The sequence below is a fragment of the Mustela nigripes genome, unplaced genomic scaffold (genome assembly GCF_022355385.1).
Source record: "Mustela nigripes isolate SB6536 unplaced genomic scaffold, MUSNIG.SB6536 HiC_scaffold_75, whole genome shotgun sequence".
NCBI lineage: Eukaryota > Metazoa > Chordata > Mammalia > Carnivora > Mustelidae > Mustela > Mustela nigripes.
In genome coordinates this window covers 3,053,323-3,079,450 of record NW_026739490.1, presented here as the reverse complement: position 1 = coordinate 3,079,450, position 26,128 = coordinate 3,053,323, and the positions used below count along the sequence as shown (strand labels likewise).

The 26,128-nt window shown below is 43.3% G+C and overlaps 1 protein-coding gene and 1 pseudogene across 1 annotated transcript in view; both read left to right on the top strand.

Annotated features, from left to right (window-relative positions):
- The window catches only part of LOC132008116 (phosphatidate cytidylyltransferase 2), a 56,377-nt gene that overhangs the window by 5,901 nt on the left and 24,348 nt on the right, over positions 1 to 26,128 (top strand). The gene's annotated exons all lie outside the window — the stretch shown is intronic.
- On the top strand, positions 8,685 to 10,085 carry LOC132008139 (ATP synthase F(0) complex subunit C2, mitochondrial-like; annotated as a pseudogene).

Sequence of the window (26,128 nt, the reverse complement as noted above, 5' to 3'; positions counted from 1 at the left end):
TTTTTTTTTAATTTTAATTTTAATTTTTTTTTAAAGATTTTATTTATTTATTTGACAGAGAGAAACCACAAGTAGACGGAAAGGCAGGCAGAGAGAGAGAGGGAAGCAGGCCCCCGCTGAGCAGAGAGCCCGATGTGGGGCTCGATCCCAGGACTCTGAGATCATGACCTGAGCCAAAGGCAGTGGCTTAACCCACTGAGCCACCCAGGTGCCCCTAATTTACAGACTTTAAAAGCATGCCCAAAGAGCTTCTATTTTTCTTATGTGGCTATAAAAATCAGAAAAATAGCAAAATAGCTAGTATCAGTAGCAAAATGAGTCTTTCAAAGTATATGTGTGTGTATATTTTCATATATATATCAGTAATGTGGAGATCCTGAGGGGGAAAAATGGGCAGAAAAAGTTGATTAGGCCCAGTTTTCCCAGTTCCTGGTGGTTTATATATTTTGAAGTCCATCCCTGGGAGCAGCCGCTCGGATATCTTTGGAAGAAACTCCTGGTGTGGGGTGGGCTCCTCATACTGAGCTGCACATGAGGCTGCTTTCTGGATGATGACTTTTAGTATCAGAACTGTTTGTTCCAGCAATAATCAGTCACTCAGTATTACACACACCTTCTCCTCAGAACATTCACTGAATCCTGTGTCTGCTGTATTCAGTCTCTGTTAGCTCTGAGGGTGGGCTGGTGTCTGTTCATGAAGAAAATGTTCAGGATTTTTTTTTTTATACCACTTTTTGCTCCAAATCTCCAAATATTTCATTCTTTCTCCATTGATCTCAAGAAATACAACTGCACAAAAAATGAATCTTGTAACTAATTTCCCAGTTGCAAAAGGATGCAAATAATCATCCTTTAAACTGAAAGAATGTGAGCGTCCATACAGTACCCCCCCCATCTGCAGGTGATATGTTCCCAGACCCCAGAGGATGCCTGCAACTGCAGATAGTACCGAATCCTATATCTACTGTGTTTTTTCCTAGACTTAAATACCTACGATAAAGCTTAATTTGCACATTAGCACAGTGAGAGATGAACAACAATATTGAAATAGAATAATTACAACCATATACTCTAATAAAAGTTATGTGAATGTGTTCTCTCTCTCAAAATGTTGTTTTGTACTCGCCCTTCCTGTAATGATGTGAAATGATAAAATGCCCATGTGATGAGATGAAGTGTGGTCAGTGACTTAGGCATAGTAACTTAGAGGTTGGCTACTGTTGACCTCCTGACAGTACCTCAGGAGGATCACCTGCTTCCAGGCCTTGGCCGACTCCTGGTAACAGCCCTGGGAGAGCAAAACTGCAGACATGGGGGGCTACTGTGTTTCTGGTTTGCACGCTCTTCCCTCTGCTCTAGGAACCATGCAGGTGGACTGTATTGAACTCATTTGCGTTTTCACTAGGCTTGCAGAGTACCTGTCCTGCACACGGCTTCATGTTCCCCATGCTGTGACAGCCTCCCTGACTCTCCTGACCCGTGCTGGAGGCTGCTCGGCATGAGAAAGCACAACCTTTCATGTGCTGTACTGCCTCTGGTTTGTGAAGAAGATGTAGAGACCCTGACTCTTGATTAGTATTTTTCCAGGGCCATCTTGGAAAAATACAAATTTGCTCCCGGGCTTTGGGCAGAGCTCTTGCCTTCCAAGCCTTGTGCATGGTGGTGCAGTGCCAGTGATGGTAGTCTGGATCCGTTAGGCAGCTCCCCGCCAGTCCCCGGTCTTTGTTCTCACGCCATTTGCCCCAACAGTGGGGGTGGCAATAAGGCCCACTAAGTTGAGTGACCTTTTTAAGGAAGTTAAACTTCATTGTGTCCTTTTGACGGCAGTGCATGGTTCCAAATTAGAGAGGTGCAAAGGGTACACTGTGAATTGCACCTTCTCTTCCCCAGAGTGCCGCAGAGGCAGCGTTTTGAGCCAAGTTTCATTGCTCGTGAGTGCCCACTGTTGGTGCAGGATGCAATATCTCCTTCCAAAGTCAGATGTCCTTTTGTTACTTTTTGTCAGCAAGTCCTTTGTATTAGGGTCACCGCAGGGCCAGCCTGGGGCTTCTCCATGAAGACTCTGCTGAAAGATCTGGTGAGACTTGGGATTTACTGACAATACTCTCTGCTCCTGGGTCCCTAATGTTGAGAGGATTTCTGTCATTGACCCCAGATTCCTCAGCAGGTGATTCTCAGAGCCTTCACCCCACAATCTGTTTCCTGCTGGTCCTGGTGGTTTCAGTGACATCCAGAACATTCCTTGGTGCATATCCCTCAATCAGCGACTATCTCAAATCTGACTTCCTTTTTTCTAGACATTGACCCTCTTTCTGTCTCCTCTGCAGGTAGAATCAGATTTCTAAGTTGCTGTAGGTTAAGTCCATTGGTTCCTGTGTCTTCTGCTCTCTCACCCCATCCAGGTTCTAACCAGGGGTTAACCTGGATTCCTTACCTGTTGCTCTAGTATATTACTTCTAATTCTAGTCCATCTATCCTTTCTATCCTCTGACAGCTCTGAAACCACCCTATAATTAGAGGGGAAAAAAGGAGTCCTGGCTGTCAAAGACTATAAAGTCTTCTCTCTTACCCAGTCCCTCCACTTGCTTGGTGCCCTGTGATATCAGTCTAGGCTCTTGCTGTTTCCACTTCCTGAATTGTGCTTTTTCTCTGTCACCCCTCTCCCTACCTCTACCTATTTAAATCTTATTTTCTCAAAATCTGTTTTAGCTCTTCTCTGTCTCATTACTTCATCAGCATATATTGTAGAAATCACAGAGATGTGTACATATGAGTATGAAACCCATCTGCAGTCCCATAATGCAGGGAGACAACCATTGTTCAAATGCATGTGGTTGCACACGGTCATAATAGCAGTTACCATGTCTGATCTGATAGCTTGCCTCTTTATGCTGCCAGAAGCATTTTCCCACACCGTTAAGGTTCGTTAAGTTCTTTATAAGCATTATTTCAAACTTTTTCTTACCGTGAAAGAAACGATGAAAATAAATGATATTCATTGTAGAAGCACCAAAAAAGAAAATAAGTCACCTCAAACCTGCCATTGAGAGAGAACCATTGTTGTTGACATTTTGGTGCATAGCCTTTCTTTGTATTGAATACTACTGTTTTATAACTCATTTTTTAACTTAAGAATATGCCCCGAACATTGTTCAAGTCTATAAACATTTAACCAGCATCGTTTTTAATGTCTATATGTCATTTCATTGTGTGTCTGTACTTGAACTTATTGAACCAATCAGGCTTTTAAGTTGTTTAATTTTTTTGCTATTATAAGCAAGCTGCAGGAAGTACCCTTGTTGAAATAAAACAAAACACAAAAAGCCCTTTATGCACATGCATATCCTTAGATAAGTACTATGTTTAGAACTGCTGATTTAAAAAGGGATGTACATTGTCTAAGCTTTTGATACAATTAATATATTTCCTTCCTGTAGTAAATTTGTAGCCACCCTAACTGTATGAGAGTGTCTATCTTTGTGGTCTCTCCTTCCCCACAAAGACATACTGAGTATTCACATGTTTCCTGTTCTTAGAAGAGGCATTAGAGCCTAGTAGTTACAAGCCCAGAGTTCTTCTTGGATTGCTTGGTTTATAACCTGAGTTCCCCCCAATAATTTGCTTCCGTTTTCTCCTCTGAATAATGGGGCTTAGAATGAGGTTGTTCTGAGGCACTATCATGCTTTTCCCATAGGAACTATACCTTAGAGTAACAAAATAGTTGATTATTTTACTAGAACAAATGGAAAAAGAGTGATAGAATATTAATATATTCAACTCCCCACTGAATTGATAAACAAGACCATAACCATCAATGCTGCTACCATCAGACAACCAGATATTGGGTATCTCCTGATGGAAGTACAAATCAGAGGAGGAATCTTGTCCAAAAATCATACCAGAGCCTAATGAATACTTTAGTTCTAAGGGCTAGTTTACAGGAAATTCAAGGGACAGAACACATTGAAAAACACCATTGGACAAATGACCTGGTTACTTTAGAAAATACATGGCAAGGAGATATTGTGTCCCATTTTAAGAGAAGGGGGAGCAATAGATATGATAAGCCTATGCATTAAAATAATAAGGCATATTAATGACTTCTGGACCTTATTTGGGTCCTGATTCAACCAAATTGCTATGAAGAAGAAAAATATGTGAAAATTTTGGGTAAATTTGAATATTGGAGGTTTAATATAAATGAATTGTTAATTTTTATAGGTGTATAGGTATAGTGATATTTAAAAGCCCCTAATTAGAAAAAATAAACACCATTTATAAAAGAAATGGTAAATAGAGCTACATTAAAATTAAGAACTAAATGAAAAGGAAGTCTAGAGATGGAAAGGAGGTCTAGAGATGAAAAGGAAGTCTACAAATGAGAAGATAAAAAATACATTTGACATTAGACTCATATCCAGAATCTATGTAAAGAAGTCCTACAAAATGAATATATAAAAAAGACAACTCAATTAAATGGGGCTCTTCATGGGGTGCCTGGGTAGCTCTGTCGTTAAGCATATGCCTTCAGCTCAGGTCATGATCCCAGCATCCTGGGATTGAGCCCCACATTGGGCTCCATGCTTGGCAGGAAGCCTGCTTCTCCCTCTCCTGCTTCTGCTTGTATTCTCTCTCTCTCTGTTGAATAAGTAAATAAAATCTTAAAAAAAAAAAAATGGGACTCTTCAGGTGGTCAATAAATATACGAAAGTGTGGGACACCTGGGTGGCTCAGTTGGTTAAGCAGCTGCCTTCGGCTCAGGTCATGATCCCAGCGTCCTGGGATCGAGTCCCACATCGGGCTCCTTGCTCCGCAGGGAGCCTGCTTCTCCCTCTGCCTCTGCCTTCCACTCTGTCTGCCTGTGCTCGCTCTCGCTCGCTCTCTCTCTGACAAATAAATAAATAAAATCTTAAAAAAATATATATACGAAAGTGTGACCAACATCATTAGTTGTTAGGGAAGTGCAAATTAACAACATTTAAAAAAATTTTTTTAAAAGATTTTTATTTATTTATTTATTTGAGAGAGAGACAGTAAGAGAGAGCATGAGTGAGGAGAAGGTCAGAGGGAGAAGCAGACTCCCCATGGAGCTGGGAGCCCGATGTGGGACTCGATCCCAGGACTCCGGGATCATGATCTGAGCCGAAGGCAGTCGTCCAACCAACTGAGCCACCCAGGTGTCCTGGGAAGTGCAATTTAAAACAGCAATGAGATTCTACTGCACACCCATCAGCATGGCTAAGATTAAGAGGACTGAAGATACTAAGGGATGACAAGTATGTGGAGTTCATGTACTGTTTGTGGGAGTATAAATTGGTAAAACCACTCTGGAAAACTGTTTGGCAAATATTTACTGACACCTATGTATAGGGGCATCTGGGTGTCTCAGTCGGTTGGGTGTCCAACTCTTAGTTTCGGTTCAGGTCATGATTTCAGGGTTGTGAGATCGAGCCCCATGTTGGCCTGGGTTCCGTGCTAAGCTTGGAGTCTGCTTGAGATTCTTTCCCTCTCCATCTGCTCTCCCCCACCTGACTCATGTGTATGCTTTCTCTCTCAAATAAGTAAAATCTTAAAAAATATAAAACCCATGTATACACAAATCCTATGAACATTCACAGGTGATTACTTGATAGAAATTTGTACATAATGTTCATAATGTTCACTAAAAGACAAGTTCTAGAATATTGAAAGCAGTGTTCTCCGCAGTAGCCCCAACGTGCGAACAACCCAAATTGTGAATAATGCTGCTGTGAACATGGGTGTACAAATATCTGTTGGGATCTCTGCTTTCAGTTCTTTTGGACATAGACCCCAAAATGGAATTGCTGGGTCATGTGGTAATTCTTTGTTTAATTTATTGAGGAAATGCCACACTGTTTTCCTGTATTTTGGGAATTTCTGTTTTAATATCTAATAATGGCAGTTATTGATTGGTATAAATTACATAGGCAACTACTGAGGTCCTCAATAATTATGAGTGTAGAGAGGGAGGTGCCTGAGTGGCTCAGTCAGTTAGGTGTCTGCCTTCCACTCAGGTCATGATCCCAGGGTCCTGCAGCCAGATTTCGTCCTGCAGCCAGCTCCCTGCTGGAAGAGGAGTCTGCTTCTTCTTCCTCTACTTGCTGCTCCACCTGCTTGTGCATGCACTCTCTCTGTCAAATAAATAAATAAAATCTTGAAAAAAAAGGCAAGAACTGCAGCTTTAATGAACTATATTACTCACCAAGGAAGAGAAGGGTTGAAGCAGTCTTTGCTCATGGATGTGGATGAGGTGGGTGATACTCTCCTTTGCAGTGTCTCAGTTTGGAGGACACCTTATATGGTCGCACTAATAATGGGATCCATTATCGGGTGGATCGTCAGACTGGGTGTTGTTTGGGGTTGTAGTAGAGCTTCCTAAACTGGCAAGCTTTCATCTTCTTGTAGACCATGCTTTAGGATGAAGAAACTACAGAGTATAGCTTTATTTCACCCTGGTTGCTACACTAAAAATTTCTTTATATGGTACTATAAGACATCAGGTCATTTTCTTTCTTTTTTTTTTCTAAAAGAAAGCCTCTTATTGTTTATTCACAAAGCATATGTTGTCAGTGTGACCACTCTCAAAATACCAGTAATCTGAAGACCATACATTCCTTTTGAATTTTGATTAATGTTTTGAAATCTATTAATTCTGGCCTCCTGCTACTGTTATTTGGAATGTAACTAAAATTTCCCAATGTACTGTTTTGTTAAAAGTCTAAAATGTGGGTGCCTGTGTGGGTCAGTCAGTTAAGTGTCTCACTCTTGATTTTGGCTCAGATTGTAATCTGAGTCTGTAGTCTGCTTGAGATTCTGCCTCTCCCTCTCCCCTGCCTTCCCCCCACCCTGTGCTCTTTTTCACTTTCTTTCTCCCTAAAAATAAAGAAGTAAAATATAAAGTCTGTAAAAAAAAAATGTCAAATGGTAAAGATTTTACTTATTTATTTGACAGAGAGACAGCGAGAGAGGGAACACAAGCAGGGGGAGTGGGAGAGGGAGAAGCCGACTTCCCACTGAGCAGGGAGCTGTATGCAGGGCTCCATCCCAAGACCCTGGGATCATGACCTGAGCTGAAGGCAGATGCTTAATGACTGAGCCACCCAGGCACCCTTCAGATGGGTTTTTGAGACACAAATATTTGTTTCTAAATAAATGTTGACTGAAAACATCACGTTGAGGGTCATGTGCACTGTATGAAGTTTGCATATTAACAATCTCTATGTGTCTTCTCAGGAAAATACTAACTGGGGGGGGGGGGGCTGTTGCAGGGTGTACTGGCTTGAGTCAGTCTTTTCTTCTGGTCTGCAGGACACAACTGCTTCCTCTCAAGGCAGGCGGCACCGAGCCCATCCAGTTGCTAGTCCTTGTATGCAGCCTAGAGTCTGTATCGCAGTTTGATGTCCAGTAGTCTCATTGGGTCTGGTTACCATGCACTAAAGGTTATCTTCCATCCCTCTCCCCTTCAAGGACAGTTGTGGAAGAGGGTCTGGATGAACGGGGCAGGATAACCCAAATAAGTAAAATCTTATTTTACTTGTCCAAATTCTTTCCATTTGGATAAGGAGAGAATGAGCAGCAATGTCTGGGCTCACCTCTCTCCTGACTGGGACTTTGTCTGAGACCTCTGTGTGCTTAGATGGGGCCTGTTGCTTGATAGGCTTCATTTTAGGTTGAACGGATGGGGAGCCACACCTCCTAAATCTCATCTATCATCCCATATGTCAGATCTCAGTCCGGAACTCCTCCAGGGTAGCAGAGGGCTGCTACTTTCTCAGCCTTTTTTTTTTTTTTTAAAGAATTTATTTATTTATTTATTTGACAGAGAGAGAGATTACAAGTAGACAGAGAGGCAGGCAGAGAGAGAGAGAGAGAGGCAAGCAGGCTCCCTGCTGAGCAGAGAGCTCGATGCGGGACTCGATCCCAGGATGCTGAGATCATGACCTGAGCCGAAGACAGTGGCTTAACCCACTGAGCCACCCAGGCGCCCTTTCTCAGCCTTTTTGAAGTATATCTTTTTCAGCCTTTCTGAAGTATATCCTCTTGGCTACGCTTTGTTTTATATCCTCCATCTTAGTTCTTCAATCTACACTATTATCCAGAAATTTCTCGAAATCTCATATATGTGGTTGGTCCCTGTCCCTTACTATTTCTGCCTAAAAGGACATGGTTTTATTCCTTACTATGCTTATTGACATTCATTTAAGTGGGATATTGAGGTCAAAAGGCATGCGCCCTGGGACGCCTGGGTGGCTCAGTTGGTTAAGCGGCTGCCTTCAGCTCAGGTCATGATCCCAGGATCCTGGGATCGAGTCCCACATCGGGCTCCTTGCTCGGCGGGGAGCCTGCTTCTCCCTCTGCCTCTGCCTGCCTCTCTGTCTGCCTGTGCTCGCTCGCTCTCTCTCTCTCCCTCTGTCTCTGGCAAATAAATAAATAAAATCTTTAAAAAAAAAAAAAAAAAGGCATGCGCCCTGACTGCTTTCATCAACAGGAAGTTTTCAGTTTTGAGAGACCGAGCTCATCTTACATTAGAAGCAGTCACTTGCAACACTTTTGTTGTTCCGTGTTTGGGGTGAAGGATAAACTGGTTCCTCTTGATTGATAGCACCTGTGAATTCTGGGCTTCTGCTGTTGACATTAAGAAGGGCAAGAGCTGACAACTGATCATGGAAAGTGCCTGTGTTCGACTGGAGTTGACTGATGGAGGAGAGGATGCTGGGTAGGAGATCAGGGAAGAGTCAGAAGAGGGTGGTGTAGGTCCTGGCCGCGCTCCTACCTGAAGGGCCTAACAAAGATGCCGTGGTTAGATTCTTAGTGTGATGGGGCACTTCTCTTCGGAATGAATCAGTTACTGATAACATTCAGTCTTCAAAATAATAATAGTCTTCTAAATAAGAGGTTATCGGTGGAAAAATAATCAGTTGAGAAGCGGCTCAGAGGGATTGACCAGCCAGCATGCATTCTGATTCCCTTGAGCTAGTTTTTCCAGGGGCTTCCCTCTGAAGGCATAAATCATAAATCCTCTGTATTCCCCTCAACTGTCGGTGTGTAGTGTCCCACCCTACTTTTTGAGTAGGAGGGGTGTTAGTAGAAGCCCGAAGACCTCCTTCACTGGCTACTTTAAGTAGAATCTCCTACTGCAGTCCGGTCTGTTCTGTGTTAGAGGTGACGTCTATCACCCCCTATAGATTTGGGAGAACAAGGGCCACATGGGCTTTGTTTTCTCACAGGGATGCCAGCCAGACTCTCAGTTTTCTCTTGAACAGCTGCCATTTCTATCTTCTGTCTGCTCCACAGAATTCTCTGTACAGAGAATTTTTAATTTTCACATAGTGGTCTGTTGAAAACATACTACATTGAGCACTTCTGACCAAGAACCATTTCTTCCAGAGATATCAGCCTTTCCTAGAGGCTTATCAGACAAGTGATATCTTAACATTCTAGAGGGTCCTGCTTGAATCCTAGGAGCTGTGGTTAGATCCTCTTTCCTAGATCTCAGGAAGAATTATCTGCATTACGAGGTTTGGTGTTCTAACACACAATTCTTAACATTTCTCATTGGTCTTAAAATATCCAGTATACGAGCTCCCTGTCTTCTGTGCATTGGGAGCAGCTCTCCTGCCACAGCCCCTCATTCCCTGGACACGTAGGTCTGTGCGAAGTTCATCTCTGCCCCCTTCTTGGTCAGGGGCACTTCTTAGCCCTTGAATGGATTAATGTCTACAGCAGTGCTAAAAGCACCGGAAACACTGACGGATAAGAGCCTCAGCAGCTTGGCAGCCCTGTGTCCCCTGACTTCACTTATTCCCAGTCGCAGCTGAATCAGAGCCATTTCAAGGGACATTGGCACAGCTGCCAAGTGCATGGGGGCTGGGGCTGCAGTGGTAGGCGTGGCTGGCTCTGGGGCTGGAACTGGGACTGTGTTTGGGAATTTCATCATTGGTCATGTCAGGAACCTGTCTCTGAAGCAACAGCTCTTCCCCTGTGCCATTCTGGGCTTTGCCCTCTCGGAGGGCATGGGGCTCTTTGGCCTGATGGTGGCCTTTCTCATCCTCTTCACTATGTGAAGGACCTGTGCCTCCATCTTTTTCCTGTTTCTCCTCTACCCTGTATGTTCCTTTTCTTACGCCTCCCCAGGCAGCCAGAGGAAAGTGGTTAGCTCAGAGTTTGACAGAGGGAAGGCAAATAAATCCTGTATTAATAAGATAAAAGAAAATCCAAAGTATAAGAATGAGCCATTATTTGAAGTTGGAAAACCAAAGACTTTTAGTGTCCAGGGGATCAAAGGGGGGGGGTGGAAAACCAAGATGAGCTGAGATTTTTCAGGGCCCCTTTTTTTTTCCAGGGAAATTTTCCACGAAAAATTTTTTCCTGGAAATTTCCTGAAGATTTTCATCTTCATTCATCACAAATGTCTCTTAGCTTTGATGAGTTTAGATAGATAGTGTGGTTGGGGAAGCTGACCTCAGGGGCTGGTTGTTTTGGTTGCTTTGCAGAATCTCCTGTTGCCTCCCTCCATGTGGGACTGGGGCTTGCTCATCATTCTGACCTATTTAGCATGGCTTGGGGGCAAGGACAGAGGAAGTGCCTGTGGGGTGGTGACATCTGAGCTGAAGGAGCAGGAATGTGTCTGGAAAGATGGACCAAGAATAAGTCAGGGGTCCCAGTGGAAAGGCCTGAGGGCCAGGCCAGAAAGTTTTAGGGTGAAGCCAGCACAGAGGAGTTGAGAAGCTTAGATATATCCTTTGGCACTTTTTCAAAGTATAGAAACAATACTTGTTTGGTGGAAAATGTGGGGCTGATTGGAAAATATTTAAAAATTTAAATTACCTTTAATTTTACTACTTAGAATATAACTGCTGATAACATTTTTATTGTGCCCTGCTTATCTTTTTTTCTATGGCTGCTTGGTGTTTTTCCCTATCTTTGTTAAGTAGATCATATAAGTTGCTGCTGCTGCTGCTGCTTCTTCTTCTTCTTCTTTTTTTTTTTGTTAAAGATTGTATTTATTTGAGAGAAAGATAGAGCGAGAACACACATGAGCAAGGGTAGAAGCAGGGGGGGAGGGAGAAGCCTACTCCCCGCTGAGCAGGGAGCCCAATATGGGGTTCCATCCCAGGACCCTGGGATCAAGACCCGAGTCAAAAGCAGATGCTTAACCATCTGAGCCACACAGGCGCCCCAGTTGTTTCTTCTTATAAGGACATGATGAACATCCTCATGTAAATGAAGTATTTCTATAGATATTCACTTTGGGTATATTTCTTGCCAAGGAATGACTAGATCAGAGGAGATGTGAACCATTTAAAGGTTCTTAATACATATTTCCAAACTGCCTTTCAGAAAGGTGGTACTAATTTACATTTGTGTGAGTACTGTATGAGTTTATGGGTTTTCTCCAAGCCTGGTCCACCATGAATGTTCTTTTGATCTGTTCAGTCTGATGTAAGAAAATGGCTTCTATGGCCATTTTATTTTTTATGACACGGATTACTAGTGAGGTTAAATAAGTGTACATGTTATTGTATTTGGCAAATTGTCTCTTGCTGATTTTTTTTCATGTGGACGTGGGTACATCTTATTGATTTGTAAGAGTTTTGTTTTGTTTTGTTTCTCATAGTTAAGGAAGCTGAAAGATCTGATTTTTCACAGACATGTTGCAGTGATCCCTGCAGGTGTGTGAGGGCCAGGGGGCGCTGTTGAGCAGGGCTGTGATGTGATTACAATTCCCAGTCATAAGGTCATGGTCATACCATGACCAGCTGGTGACTTGTATATGCATCCAGAGGCAGGCTTCCTGGATGATCAGAAGTATTGGCTCTTGTTTTACAGGGATGAGCAAAAAGGCCTGAACTTCAAGTCAGAATTTGAACCCAGGTAGGCTGAACCTGAGTTCGATGCTCTTTGCTTTAGCCATTCTGTTTTTCTGACCTCTTGGTCTCCCTAGTCATTTCCTTCCATGGGTTGGTCAAAGAGCCTGTAACAGAGGAAGACCTGTGAGCATCTCACGGTTAGTCAACAGGGCAGCGGGGCGGTGGGGGGGCGGGGAGCACTTGCCTTACTCTGCACCTGTCTTGGAGAGAGGAGGTGGGTGGCCCTCCCACAGAGGAGGTGGCCCCAGAGTTCTTTGGGGCCTGCATGCTGGAAGCAGGGACATCTTAGCATGGGCCCTGGAGCCCTCACCAACGTGAGGCCTGTGTGGCCTGGAGCCCTTACATTCTTATGTTCGCTTCAGCCCCAGCTTCTCGTGGAACCCTCTCTGCTCCTGCACTCCATTTCTTCATCATCCTTCCTTTTCCAGTCTTCTGTGGGACTTGACTATTCAAATTCTGGTTAGGTGCTTTCTCATCATTAAATAAAGTCTCTGGGGTTGGGCTCCTGGTCTTGGAGTTCTATATCTCCCACAAGATTCATTAAAGGATGTGTGTCGATTGGTCATGATGATTTCTGGGAGGGAGGCAAAACCGACTGTCCCTGGGACAAGAAAGCGGGAAAGCACAACCCTCCTGCCGACTTGGTCAGAAGCTCTTGGTTACTGTCACACTTGGCTTGTCCCTAGCACATATGGTTGTCAGACGGTGGAGTAGTGCTAAGTCAGCTGTGAAGATTAGCAACCGGTTGGGCAGTGAGAACCAGGCTTCTGGTTTCAGGAGGAATTTGTTGAGTGTAGTGATTAGTGTTGGAGAGCAAAAAGAAAATATTGGCATGTCAGTATTTATTTCTAGTACTGAAGTACCACATTATGTTAGCATGATGTTTACCCCTTTCAGAATTAGCCTGACTCCTGGCACCATATTTTATTTTTTGCTAGTTGTGATCCACTGAACTGATTTTTAAGACCCAGTAGGTTTCAATCCACAGCTCAAAAAACACCAATACCCCTGAGATAGGAATTGTTTCTGTCTTACGGATGAAAAACCTGAGGCTCAGAGGTGACATGATCTCTTCTAAGATCACACAACTAGTACTGCTTTCCCCCTTTCCCCATTCTTCTGGGGGTACTCTTCTTTTTGAGATAGACTTGCTTCTTTGGAAAGTCAGTTGCAGCCCTTTTTTTTTTTTGGTTTGTTTTTGTCTAGTTCACCACTCCCTCTTACTTGTGTTTGCAAGATTGATGTTCATTATTAATGAATGTAGCGTTAGTGAATTCTAGGATTACAGTTCTTAAGTACTGAGAATGTATTTGTGACGATGAGTAGTATACATTTGCTCATTATTTTGGAAGTTGTGTGATTTGGAGCCTTTCATGGTATTCATCCTCTGCATCCCCCTAATAGAATGAAACTCTACAGGTGCATAGTTGGCATGCAGGTGTGAAGGTGAATTGGACTAGGTATAGACAGTTCCCCACTGTCACCAGCTGCAAAGCATGATGACTCACATTTCTTTCTCTGTGTGTAGATACCTGTAGATAGATTTCTTCTCACCTGATGTCTCCTCAGGCCTCAGAATACCTGCCTACGGAGGCTGTGTGTCTTGTTGGTCCTGCTGATCTCAAGCCTTTCTGGTTGACAGCTTATTGCTCCAAGCCAGGACCTCTTGGAGTAAATGGCTCTGGAACATCAGGGACTGATGTTTAACTGTCCATTTCTAGAAGCCCTTGAGTGGGCACCGAGTCTGAGGACCCTCTCGGACAGTGAATTGCTCACTTGCTGTATCCATTATTAGGTCAGGCCTAGTTCTAAGAGCCTGGGCCATCTGCATTGTCCATCCTTGATAGAGTTATCTGGGAGAGAGGCAGCTTGGAAACACTCTGAAGACAGGTCTGCAGTGGCCTGAGAATGAGGGAGGATCTTCTGGAATTCACATTTGAGCACTGAAGCAACAGTCTATATTATTGGGGCAGATAGCATCTTCATTCATTAGTGCCTGAGTCCTGCCCAGGCAGAACAATTGAGATTTCAGGCACTGAAAACAAGATAGCAGGCCTGTAATGGAGTCCCTCATGCTGAGCCTTACATCACCAAACTGAGACTTAATTAGTTTCAGCTGTCCCAGAAATGGAATCTAATCAAAAGTTATCTGACAGCACTAGTTAGTAATCTGCCTGATAGACCCTTGTCATCCCCTAAAGGAAAATGACTTCAAAGTAGCCAGTCTGCTTTGGCTTAGCATGACTTCCTTATTCCTACTCACTTCTGTCTATAAAAGTCTTTCATTTTGTACAGCATCTCAGAGCTCCTTTCTGTCTGCTAAATGGGATGCTGCTGTATTCATGCAACATTGGATACGGCCAATAAAATCTTTATTTAAGATTTATTTAAATTTATTTATTTAAATTTTACTCAGCTTAATTTTTTTTTTTAACAAAGAAAACCTAGGATGATGTCGTTAAATAAGTGTCCTCATTGCAGAGGTGCATAATAATCTTTTGATAGAAGATTTGCAACCCCGAACATTTATAAGAAATCTTTTTTTTTTTTTAATTGATGAAGCAGGTACATTTTGGTTATCTAGAAATTTCACTGTGGATTAGTGGAGTTTTTCTTAATACTAGATGACTGAGGTGTTAGAGCTTATTCTATTCATCAAACCTCAACTTCTCAGCTGAGATGGAGTTGGGTGGGGACAACAGCCAGCCTGTCCACAGTGCGATGACTAGAGGGGCTGCTGCAGTTGTGCTTGATACACAGATGGTGAGTAAGTTTTTTGGTTGATGCATCTGTCTGTCTTTGCATAGAGTGACAACCAGTTTGGCAGGGGCTTAGCTTCTGGAAGTCCAAGCTGAAGGAAGCAGGTATTTCCCTTTTGCAAGATTGCTGGACAGAAAAGCAGCCAGCAGCTGCTGGAGATTATTTTCTTATTCTACTACCCACCTTCATCCTGGAGGTTTGATGTCTCATCCTTAGAATGTTCTTGGGAATTTCTCATTCTTTCCACTTACGGAATTAGCAAATCTGTGTGAATGCCGTGAGCTGGTGCTGTTTTGTGCAGAGTGGCTGGCTATGTGAGAAATTATGCTTGCCATTTTAACCTACAGACTCAGAAGGGGAAAACTCCTTAGTTGTTCCTTAACCTGCCATCTTCTCTCTCTTCCTCCTTTTGTGAAGAAACCTGCATTGGGGACCTTGTATATATCAGTCAGTGTTGTAGGCAAAGGGGGATATAGCAGTGAATAACTGAAGTCCCTTCCACGTGGACTTTGTGTTCCAGTGGGGGAGTCAAATGTGTAATAATTTCAGGTGGTAGTGATGTTATGAAGAACAAAGCAGGTTTTTTGTTTGTTTGTTTGTTTGTTTTAATATGGGGGTAGCATTTTGAATTGTTTGAAGCCCTTCCACTAATGAATCTGATTGGCTCAAAGGACAGATGTGTTCTTAATCTTTCTGGAGCATTTTTCATTACTCAAGGGAAATATGCAGAGACTTCTACCTTTTTGTAGGGCAGGACTGAACCATTTAGGGCTCTGAAAGGTTTTACTCTGCCCACTTATTCATTATTCCTGGCAACATAAGTTACTGTTTGCAGGTAGAGCTCTTGACCACTCTGGGTTTTATGGGTGCCCCGGGGGATCTCCCTCACCAGCCTCCCTGGCCCCAGTCATTTTAACCTTTGGGAAAGGCTGAAAATGCAGCCCTTTTAGTCATTAGTTGGATTTGTATAGCTGTAGCTCTAGGGGTGGTCTTCCCCACACAAATGCTGGCACACCATTATTCTAGGCTTTGTGGATAAAACATTAATGACTTTGATTAAAATTTAGTGAATTTGGGGGCACCTGGGTGGCTCAGTCAGTTAAGTGTCAGAGTCTTGATTTCAGCTCTGGTTTTGACCTCAGGGTCATGAAATTGAGGCCCATCTGGTTGGTTCTGCACTGAGTGTGGAGCCTACTTAAGATTCTCTTTCCTGGGGCGCCTGGGTGGCTCAGTGGTTTAAGCCTCTGCCTTCAGCTCAGGCCATGATCTCAGGGTCCTGGGATCGAGCCCCACATCGGGCTCTCTGCTCAGCGGGGAGCCTGCTTCCCCCTCTCTCTGCCTGCCTTCTGCCTATTTGTGATCTTTCTCTGTCTATCAAATAAATAAATAAATAAATAAAAATCTTAAAAAAAAAAAAAAAAAGATTCTCTTTCCCTGCCTCTGCCCTTCCCCACTACTCCTGTGCGTGCTCGCCCTCTCTTTCTCTCTCAAAAAAACAAAAAAACAATGAGTTTTAAAAAGACAGTTATTTAGCTTTTACCAGATTCAAGGCAAGGAACATTCAAGATAAACAAAGATGAATAATGCAGTCCCTACTTTTGATGAGCTTGAAATCAAATCAGCTTACAGGAAGTTCTATCTTAATATAAATACAGATGGGCAACAAATGGTGTGAGAGAGGTATAAGTTACATCCTGTGGGAACTTTATTTGTAGGAGATAAAGCTGGTGGGAAGAATGGTCTGTTAGATTCCTGGGGCTCTTCTAACAAATTACCAGGAACTGGGTGGTTTGAAACAATAGAAATTTATTCTCTCACTTCTGGAGGCTGGAAGGCTGAAATGAAAGTGTTGGCAGGCTTGCATTCCTTTCAGAGTCTCTAGGGCAGAATCCATGCCTCGCCTCTTCCCGGTTTCTGGGGACTATTGGCATTCCTTGGCATATGGCCACATCTCTGCCTATGCTGTCCTCACATTGCCTCTCCTCTGTGTGTCCAAAATTTCTGTGCCTCACTCTTAGAAGGATACAGGTGATTGCATTTAGGGGCTAACTGGATAATCCAGGATACGCCTTCTTTCAGGACTCTTAATTCAATCACTCTGCCTTATGAGGGAATATTTACCCTTTTGCCATGTAAGGTAATTATTCACAGATTCTTGGATCAATTTATTTTCAGGGAGGCCCATTTTTTATTCCCGCCTGCTACAGATGAGAATCAGGAAGGACCTTCCTTCCTTGAGTCTTGGTGGCTTCTAAGATGGGGCTTGAAGCATGAGCAGGGAGGTGAAAAGGCAAGGATCAAAGGGGGAGAAGAAGGAAGGGTGGGATGTAATCAGGGCCAACGGGTAGTTAATTGTGCTTGGATGGAGCATGTGGTGTGTGCAGGGTGTAAAGGGCCTGGAGTGGAGGTAGTTTGTCTAAAGACATTTCACTAGGCAGAAATGAGTGGAGGAGGGGGATGCTAGAGCTGTGCTTTATGAAGATTAATCTGGGAGTATGTGCAGAATAAATTAGAAAAGGGAGGAATTGGTGGAGAACCAATTGGGAGGCCGTTGTAGTAGAGAAAGGTTGACATGCAGATGTCAGCAAGGGTACTAGCAGTGGGAATGAGAATAAGGAAAGACCCTGTCATAAGAGGATCACACAGTTTGAGAATTGATGAGGGGATCCTGTGTGTGTGTAGGGGGGTTGTTAACCACAGTTCAACTAAGTAAATTTTAAACAAGATCTAATTGGTTTTTATTAAATGATTCATGAATTGGGCAGCAAGTAGAGGGGAGCTCTGAGGAGTTGTATGGAATGGAAGGTTTTTATGGGGGCAGGGGGTGGAAGAAGTTACTAGCAAAACATTCCAGGCAAGGGGAGAGAAGCTGGAGGTCTTCTCATGTAGATAACCTTATCTTCCTTTGGGGGATAGAGAGGGCCCACGTGGCAGACCGACAGGCACTGATCAAAAATTCCTGACCAACCAGTTAAGACTACATTTCTGGGGGAGGTTGAAATTGCAGTTAGATTCAGTGTTAAGCTTCAGTTTGGGAAGTTAGTGTAAGTGATGCCATTCGGGGCCTGTGGCTTCCAACAGGGGCTTGGAGACAGTGGTGAAGATCAGTGTTTCCCATGGAGTGTGTCTCAGGTACATTAGCGTCTTGAAGGAGAACAGAAGGAAGAGCTTGTGTGGTTGGAAAGGAGGTTATGAGTTTGGACCTATCAAGTTTAAGGTGCTGGTTGGACATCAAAGTGTCTTACTGGCAGGTTGAAATTTAGAGCTTGGGAGAGAGGACATAACTAGTGTCCTGGAGGATGAGCCCACAGAAGAGACGCTGATGACAGTGGATTGCTCACTAAGGATACGGTGAACAAACTCCCTAACCTGCACTTAGGGAGTGTGGGGAAGAAGAACAGAAAAGATGTAATCGGGGGCGCTTGGGTGGCTCATCATTAGGCATTTGCCTTTGGCTTGGGTCGTGATCCCAGGGTCCTGGGATCAAGCCCCACATCGGGCTTCCTGCTTGGCGGGAAGCCTGCTTCTCCCTCTCCCACTCTGCCTGCTTGTGTTCCCTCTCTTGCTGTGTCTTTCTCTGTCAAATAAATAAATAAAATCTTAAAAAAAAAAAAGATGTTAATTGGAAAAGAAGAAAACTAAGACTGTTTTAGTTATAAACACAGCAAGCTGCTCAAATTTTATGAAAAAGGAATTCATTGGCTCATGTAACTTAAAGACCAAGGGAATTCCAGCTTCAGGCCTAATTTAATCTAGGGGCTCAAAAAAAAAAAAAGAAAAAAAATCTAGGGACTCAGATGTCACCAAGCCTCGGTCACTCTCTTTCACATTGCTTTTGTTTTCAGGCTTCACATGGTGGCAAGATTTTCCAGCAGGTTAAAGCCCCATGGCCAAGGTCATGCCTTCTTCCTGGGGCCCCCACAAGAAGTACAGGGAATCGCTGTGATTAGTTTGTGTGTCCAGTGAAAACATGCCAACTGTTACCCAAACATATTTATCAATATTATCAAAACTTACTGGTTGTTGAATGCTATCATTTTGTCAATAGACTCATGGTTTAAGGTACGTACAGTTGTTAAGCAGGGATTTTAGAAGTTTTGTTAGGGCTTGATTGTAATGTCCAAACCAGTGTTCTCTTTGTATTGAACCAACGATGCTTAGATTTCCTATTGTTTTTCCCTCTCTGGGGTCAATTGTTGGGTATCTCTGGACAGTTTTTCCAAATTATCATTTGGCAGAACATTCTTTTGAAACATGGCAGAAGTTAGGCTGTTGGTTTCCTTGAGAACAGTGTTTTTGGCAGAAATTTCAGCAAGGTGTTCAATTGGCATCCAGGGAGTTGAATCTGGGATTCCTAGGAACCTAAATAGTAGCCAGAGCAACCAACAAAAGTATGGCATCTAATAAATTTTGGACATAGGAGCTATATTTAATTTTGTCCCACTGGAGGTAGGGATACCTGGTTGTTTCTGTAACATTCCAAATCATGAGATACCCCAAAGGCATAGCCCCTATCAGTATAAATATGTACTGTTTTGCCCTGGGCTAAGCTCAAGTAGCTAAAGGTAAAGGTGCTGCCTCAATGACTTCAAAGGAGTCACGATATTTACCATTTTCATCCTATAAATAAAAATAGCCAACCATGAAAAATTTGCTTTGGTTATAGGAGTTTCCTATAAAAGTCACTGAAATCCAGAAGGTAATCTGTCTGTATTAAGCAGTCATGAAGAGTTCTGTCTGGATGCAAAAGTAGTTCTTGTTTCCAGATCAGATGCCCTAAATATGGAACCTGAGTTTGAGCAAACTGGCGGGGGAGGGGGGAACATATATATGTAGAGAGAGAGAGGGAGGGAGAGAGGGAGACTTTATGTCCCTTTAAACCCCAAAGTGGTTGTTGTTTTTCCTTGTTTGTTTGTTTTTAAAGATTTTTAAGTAATTTCTATACCCAGTATGGGGCTTGAACTCACAACCCCAAAATCAAGAGTCATGTGCTCCATCATCCATTGAGCCAGCCAGGCGCCCCTAAGGCCAAAAGTTTTAGCAGATGAGTGTTGTCTCCTGTGAAGAGATTTGAGAAAGGGAGCGGAGAAGCAAATCATATACATATTATAACCAACTAGAGCCTGCAGAAAACTTTATATCCTCCAAATCAGCTTTTAAGGTTTATAAGGAGTTAAGAAGGTCTGCCTGTATAACCCGGAGCATTACTGTCCAGGTTTATTACTGTTCTTCCCAGGTGAAAGCAAGAAGATACTGTCCTTATGAACTGGAACACTAAAAGTGCACTATATAGAACAATTACAGGGAAGGAGGATTTGCTTTTAGTGGGAAAGGACATCAGTGTGTGGGGGTTGAGAACAACAGGGCACCCAGGGATAATGTTATTTATTGCTCTGAGGTCCTGGACTAGCCTCCATCCTGGCCAGGGGTCTTCTCACAGGTAAAGTAGGGGCTCCCAGGGCCTAGTATAGGGGATGATAAGGCCCTGAGTCTGTGGTCTCCTACTCCGGGCTTGATTCCTTAAAGGGCTTCTTTATTTATAGGGCATTTGTTCTGGGGAGAGGTGGCGAGGGATCTGTTTGAATCTTGGTGGGAGGCGTGCTGTGAATCCTGCCAGTATCAGTTGAGGAATCTGCCCATAAAGAGGGTGGCAGCTGACCTGATGGGGACAAATGCGCCGTGTCCCCAGACTCCTCTATCGTGCCATCAGAGATAGAGCAAACAGAAGAGGCTGAAGGCTCATTTAATCCACCTGGTTGGCAATTTTTTTTTTTTTTAAAGATTTTATTTATTTATTTGTCAGAGAGAGAGCGAGCGAGAGCGAGCACAGGCAGACAGAGTGGCAGGCAGAGTCAGAGGGAGAAGCAGGCTCCCTGCGGAACAAGGAGCCTGATGTGGGACTCGATCCCATGACGCTGGGATGATGACCTGAGCTGAAGGCAGCTGCTTAACCAACTGAGCCACCCAGGCGTCCCCCTGGTTGGCAATTTTGATTCTAAACTTATTTCCTTCTTTCGGGAGAAATTCTGGCATAATACTTTCCTAAGAAATCTTGTCCCATGAATGAATGGGATGGAGAAACAAAGGAGAAAAGGGTGGGAATCTCTCCAAGGGTCTAACCAAGAAGGTAAGGTGCAGAGACAGGAACCTTTGAGGTTTATGAGAGCCCCCCCCCCCCCCCCCACACACACACACACTCTATTTGGGCTGTTTTCATGTTCTGATGCCTGCAGGACCTGCTCTCCAGGACTGGCGTTGCATATGGAGAATGTAGCTATGGAGTCAGTAAGACAAAGATTTATTCTCAGTCTGAAGAGTGGTTTCTTCAGGCCAATTAAGAGTGGGGACTGGGAAGAGCCCCTGTAGGTCCTTGGAGCTTCGTCACTGGGAATTAGGAGGACGTTGGAAAGGCTGGCAAGAGGGCTGAAGGCTCCTGCAATACTTAAGTTTGTAACAGTCTTTTTTCCCATTGTCCTGGCCTTTTGCACCTATAGCAGAAACCGAGGGGTTTTGGTCTGTTTAGAGGCCGTCATAGGCCAGGGTTGAAAATCAAGAGTTTTAGTGGTCTTTCAGGTGGCCCTTGTGGGTGTGAGTGAGCTGGTTTGCCAAGCTAGCTAAATGTGGAGTAGATGCAGTTTCCTATTCCATGCTGCTCCTTCAACTAAAAAATCCTGGTTCAACCTGTTCGTAAATGAGAGCTAAATACTACCCAGGTGTATTCTCTAAAGGAAGACTAGAATCTTCCCCAGAGACACTTTGGAGTTGGTTATAGTAGTTATGACCAGGTCACCAGGCTATTGTGTGCAAATCTGAATTCTGTTTCAGTCAACAGGCTTAGGAAAAGCTACTGTAATTGCCTGATGGAGATTTCCGGTGAGCGTTCTAGGATCTTGCCAAAGTTAGGGGTTTGTTTCTCTAAATGTTTTAGGATGTTCTCATGGGGCTAATTTCATCCAGCGTTTGGTGTGGTCCTCCCCAACGAGCGCATGGCCTGGCTGATACAAATCTTAGAAACCGGGGTGGTAAGTTGGAAAACTATGTTAAATTCTTCAGCGAACATGGATCCTGAGTCACTTTAGGAAATTTTAACTCTGGCTCACAGTCTGACTTTGGTCCAGGGAACGTAAGAGATTTGGGATTTATTTGGATCCAAAGACTTAACTTTTTAAAAAAAATTTTTAAAAAGATTTATTTATTTATTTGACAGAGATGGTGAGAGAGGGAACACAAGCAGGGGGAGTGGGAGAAGGAGAAGCAGGCTTCCCACCAAGCAGAGAGCCCGATGTGGGGCTTGATCCCAGGACCCTGGAATCATGACCCATACTGAAGGCAGAATATTAACGACTGAGCCACCCACGCATCCCAAGACTTAACTTAAAGTGGCAGGTTTTATTACATTCAGGGAAGGAGGGAGTGGGAGAAGTTCAGAGGAAAAGGGAAGTTCTGTGAAAGGGTCAGTATACAAAGGGGGGGTGATGTAGCAAAGGTAGGAACTGAATACCAGATAAATTGGAGATAGAAAACAGGAAAGGAAAAAAGAGGCTTCAGAAGCCCCCTTTTCTCCTTTGCTTGCTTCCATTAGTCTAGAAGAGGCGTTTTTAGATTCTTGGTAACGTTTGGAAGCTTCAAAATCCCCAAATCCCAAAATCATACTCAGTTTTAACAATTTTAGAGCCATGGCTGCCCAATTCAGTTTTGAGAAAGTAAGTTTGGGGAGATTGAAAGTTCTTTATAATGGCCACTAAAGTTTTAAATTACTTTTGTTTAAGTTGGTCCATTTAGTTAGAAAAAGAAGACTTAGAAGCCGTTTAGTCTTCTTTCCATGATTTGCTTGGCTCAGTTAATTTAGAAATAGTGTTTTGCACAGAGGCAATCTTTGAATCCTGAAAACGTTTGGATCCCTCAAGGTATCAATTAAAATGGGCATCCCATTCAGGTCTCTCTCTGTCTCTCATTTAAGGAGCCACAGCTTTCTAATTTAATTTGAGAAAAACAAGTTTGGGGAGATCGAAAGTTCCCCATAATAGCTATTGGTGCTCTAAAGTACTTTTCACTAAATCTGTCTATTTGGTTATAAATGTGCATGTGGAGGGGCCAGAGTTTTTTTTTTTTTTTTAAAGATTTTATTTATTTATTTGCGAGAGAGACAGTGAGAGAGAGAGCATGAGTGAGGAGAAGGTCAGAGGGAGAAGCAGACTCCCCATGAAGCTGGGAGCCCGATGCGGGACTCGATCCCAGGACTCCGAGATCATGACCTGAGCCAAAGGCAGTCGTCCAACCAACTGAGCCACCCAGGCGTCCCGGGGCCATAGTTTTTAAACATAAAACCAGTGAGGGTCCCAGAAAGGGGGGCACTTTCAAAGCATTCTGATGACTGGGATCCCATACCTTAGAGGTTTTTCTCTAAAGCAAGGAGAAAATGCCTGAAAGCACAATTTAAACAGGAAGAGCCTGGTTCGAGAAGGAATCAGGCCGAAGGCCAGGACAGTTCCAATAGGAAGTCTGTCTCTGAAACGGAGTCAGACTGAAGGGCAAAAGAGTACTCTCATAAGAAACAAGACCTTAAGATAGATTTCAAATAAAGAGCTTGGACACAAAGTAGAGCTTAAAATCCAGGAAAAAACTTAACCTTCACACTCCAGGGTCGTCGAGAAAGCAGTGAACCCATTTGGCTCTATGGGTACTGGCACCTGTTTGCTCACCAGCCTTGGAGTTTTGAGGGATCTTTCCTGGGTCCCACTTCCTACCACAACTAATGTTAACATTAAAGATAAAAGTCATGTTACCAGCAAAAGTGGGTTTGCTGGGAAATGACAGAGACTTGTAATCTGAAACAAGAAAACTGCTTCCAAAACCATGGGCAAGTTAACAGAACAAAGAAGAATGGTCTACCATGGAGGAGAATGGGGGAAGGTGGCAAGGCTGTTTCAAACAAAAAGTCCAAGGGAGTAAACTGGAATGGTAGCTTTTCATTGGCTGGGTTGGGACTGTCTCTCATTGGCTGGGCTGTTACCAGGGAAGAAAAAGAACCTTTCTTCCTCCTGCTGAGATAGTAAAGTAGTAGTGACTTGACCTACTGACTTGAAAGATAGTGTCTTCCTGTTGGGTCTGCACTTGACTAGGAGAGGTAGGGCATGAGAGCTTCCCCTGCTGGCCTCCTGACTTCATTGTGAACAAGGCGTCCTTTCTTTAATTTTCACAAAGTGATACGAGTTTTAGAAAGACTACTGGCTCTGAGGAGAAGGGAGGCTGGGAGGGAGCAATTAGGAATCCATTGTAGATGAGACATGATGGGGGCTGGGATGAGCCTAGTCACTGCTGAGATAAAAAAGGATAGATTTGATATATTTTGGCTGTGGATTCAACAGGACTTGCGTTTGCAAATAATTTGCAAATCTAGTTGCAAATAAGCATGAAATTGATTGGCTTAAACCATTCTTTGTCCTTGCCTTTCAGGTGTTGGTCATCCTTAGGCTGTTGTGGAGGTGCATGCCAGTGCTAGTAGCACCTGATTTCCTTTTTCCTCATGCTAGTGAGGGAGAGCTCAAGTGTCTCCCCCATGGCCTTTTTATCAGATTCTAGAGCTATATTTTGATTGTACCATCTTAGGCTAAGTGCCTACTCTAAAACAATCATGGCTTCGGCTGGGGATAAAAATGCCTCTTCAGGAAACTGTTGCTGTGAAAAAGGAGATGGAATTAAAATAATTAGTTTGCACAGACTACTGTGTGCCCTCTAGGAAGAGTGGAATGGATTTTTGGAGGGAGACACCTATAGTGTCTAGTACCTGGGGGAAGATGAGGGGAGAGGAATTAAGCATCACTCCCAAGTTTCTGGCTTATACAGGATACAGATTGTGGTGTCAATTACTTTTGACACTTTTGTTAAATTACAATTACAATTACAATTACATGTGGGCATGGTGAGCCCTCAGGATTACCAGTTTTGTGGGCAACATCTGTAGTTTTGTTTAGATAGTTAGGTTTGAGATGCCTATGAGACCTTTCTGGTGGAGGTGTCATTAAGTATTTGGAAACAGTAGTTGTGTCTGCCACTGGAGGAGGGATTGAGGTTGGTGGAACTGGTAATTAAAACCGAAGGGCTGGATGATGATAATTAGGGAGAGAGTGTAGGGGGTTTAGAATCTGACCAGAACAGTCCAGCATTTAGAGGTCTTGGAGAGGGAAAATAGTACAGATACTGAGACAGAGCAGTCAGATAAGATGAGAACCTGGAAAGTGTGTATCATGGAAGCTGAGAGAGGAATGTTTCAAGGAGGAAGCCGTAAACCAGATCTAACATTGCCAAGAGGTACAAGATGAAGACTGGAAAGTCCATCCAGTTTGGCAGCACTGAGGCTGTTTTATTTCTAAACGTGTTAGAAATTTCATGTTTGTTTTAGTTCTGAGAGCCTGGGACATCACACTGAGGCCATGTTGGTTTTTCTCTGTTGAGGAATCTCATAATCACTTGCCCTTCAGCAGACCAGGCAGCTCCCGCCCCTGCACCTTTTTTCCCTTCTAAACTTTTTTATTAAAGGAGCTTTTCAAACACAAAAGAGAATAGTTTAATCAATTTCCTCATACCCATTATGTGGTAAGGGCACGCTAAGGACTCTTTCCTTTTAATTATTGATTTTCAAAAGATGATCTAGTGTCCCAGCAGCCTTCAAAGGTAGCCAGTGTGGCTTCTTACAGTTATCATTATGAACTCACAGATTTTCATATACTTGTGTTTAAATCACATTTAATCTTTTAACACTCAAATTATCCCATCTTTGGGGATCAGGAGTCTTTTATTTCTTAAATGGCTTTCTTGTTTTCCTGTGCATCCTTAATGATTTATCAAAAAAGCCATTTCACTTTGTTGCTTTCATAATTTCATCTACAGTCAATACGACAATTCTGAGATTGAGAACACTGTTAAATTTTTTTTCCCCCAATGGAGAGGAAATCTATTTGATTAGCATGTATTTCCATGACTGTTGGTTATGAATCAGGAGTACCAAAAAAGTGACAATATTCCAATGCTATAAAACAGCTTAGGGTGCTTGCCCACTTACAGGGGCAGGGGAGGTTGGGGCACAAACCACGGGGACATCAGCTCTCATGTCCACTTACCTTGTCACCTTTGTAGTAAGCACTGTTGGAGATGAGGGAAACTGAGGCAGGTACCAGATGGCAATTTATGATTTAGGGGCTTGTCAGATATGGACCTCAGCAGCTGGTCTTGGTTTCACTTTCTGGCAGAGGTCTAAGGAGCACACTTGAGCCCATTTTTGGGATTGCAAATATATCTTTCTTTTTCATTTTACTATATTTTTGGGTAGTATTTTTTTTTAAAGATTTTATTTATTTATTTGACAGAGATCACAAGTAAGCAGAGCAGCAGGCAGAGAGAAGGGGAAGCAGGCTCCCCGCTGAGCAGAGAGCTCAATGTGGGGCTGGCTCCCAGGACCCTGGGATCATGACCTTAGC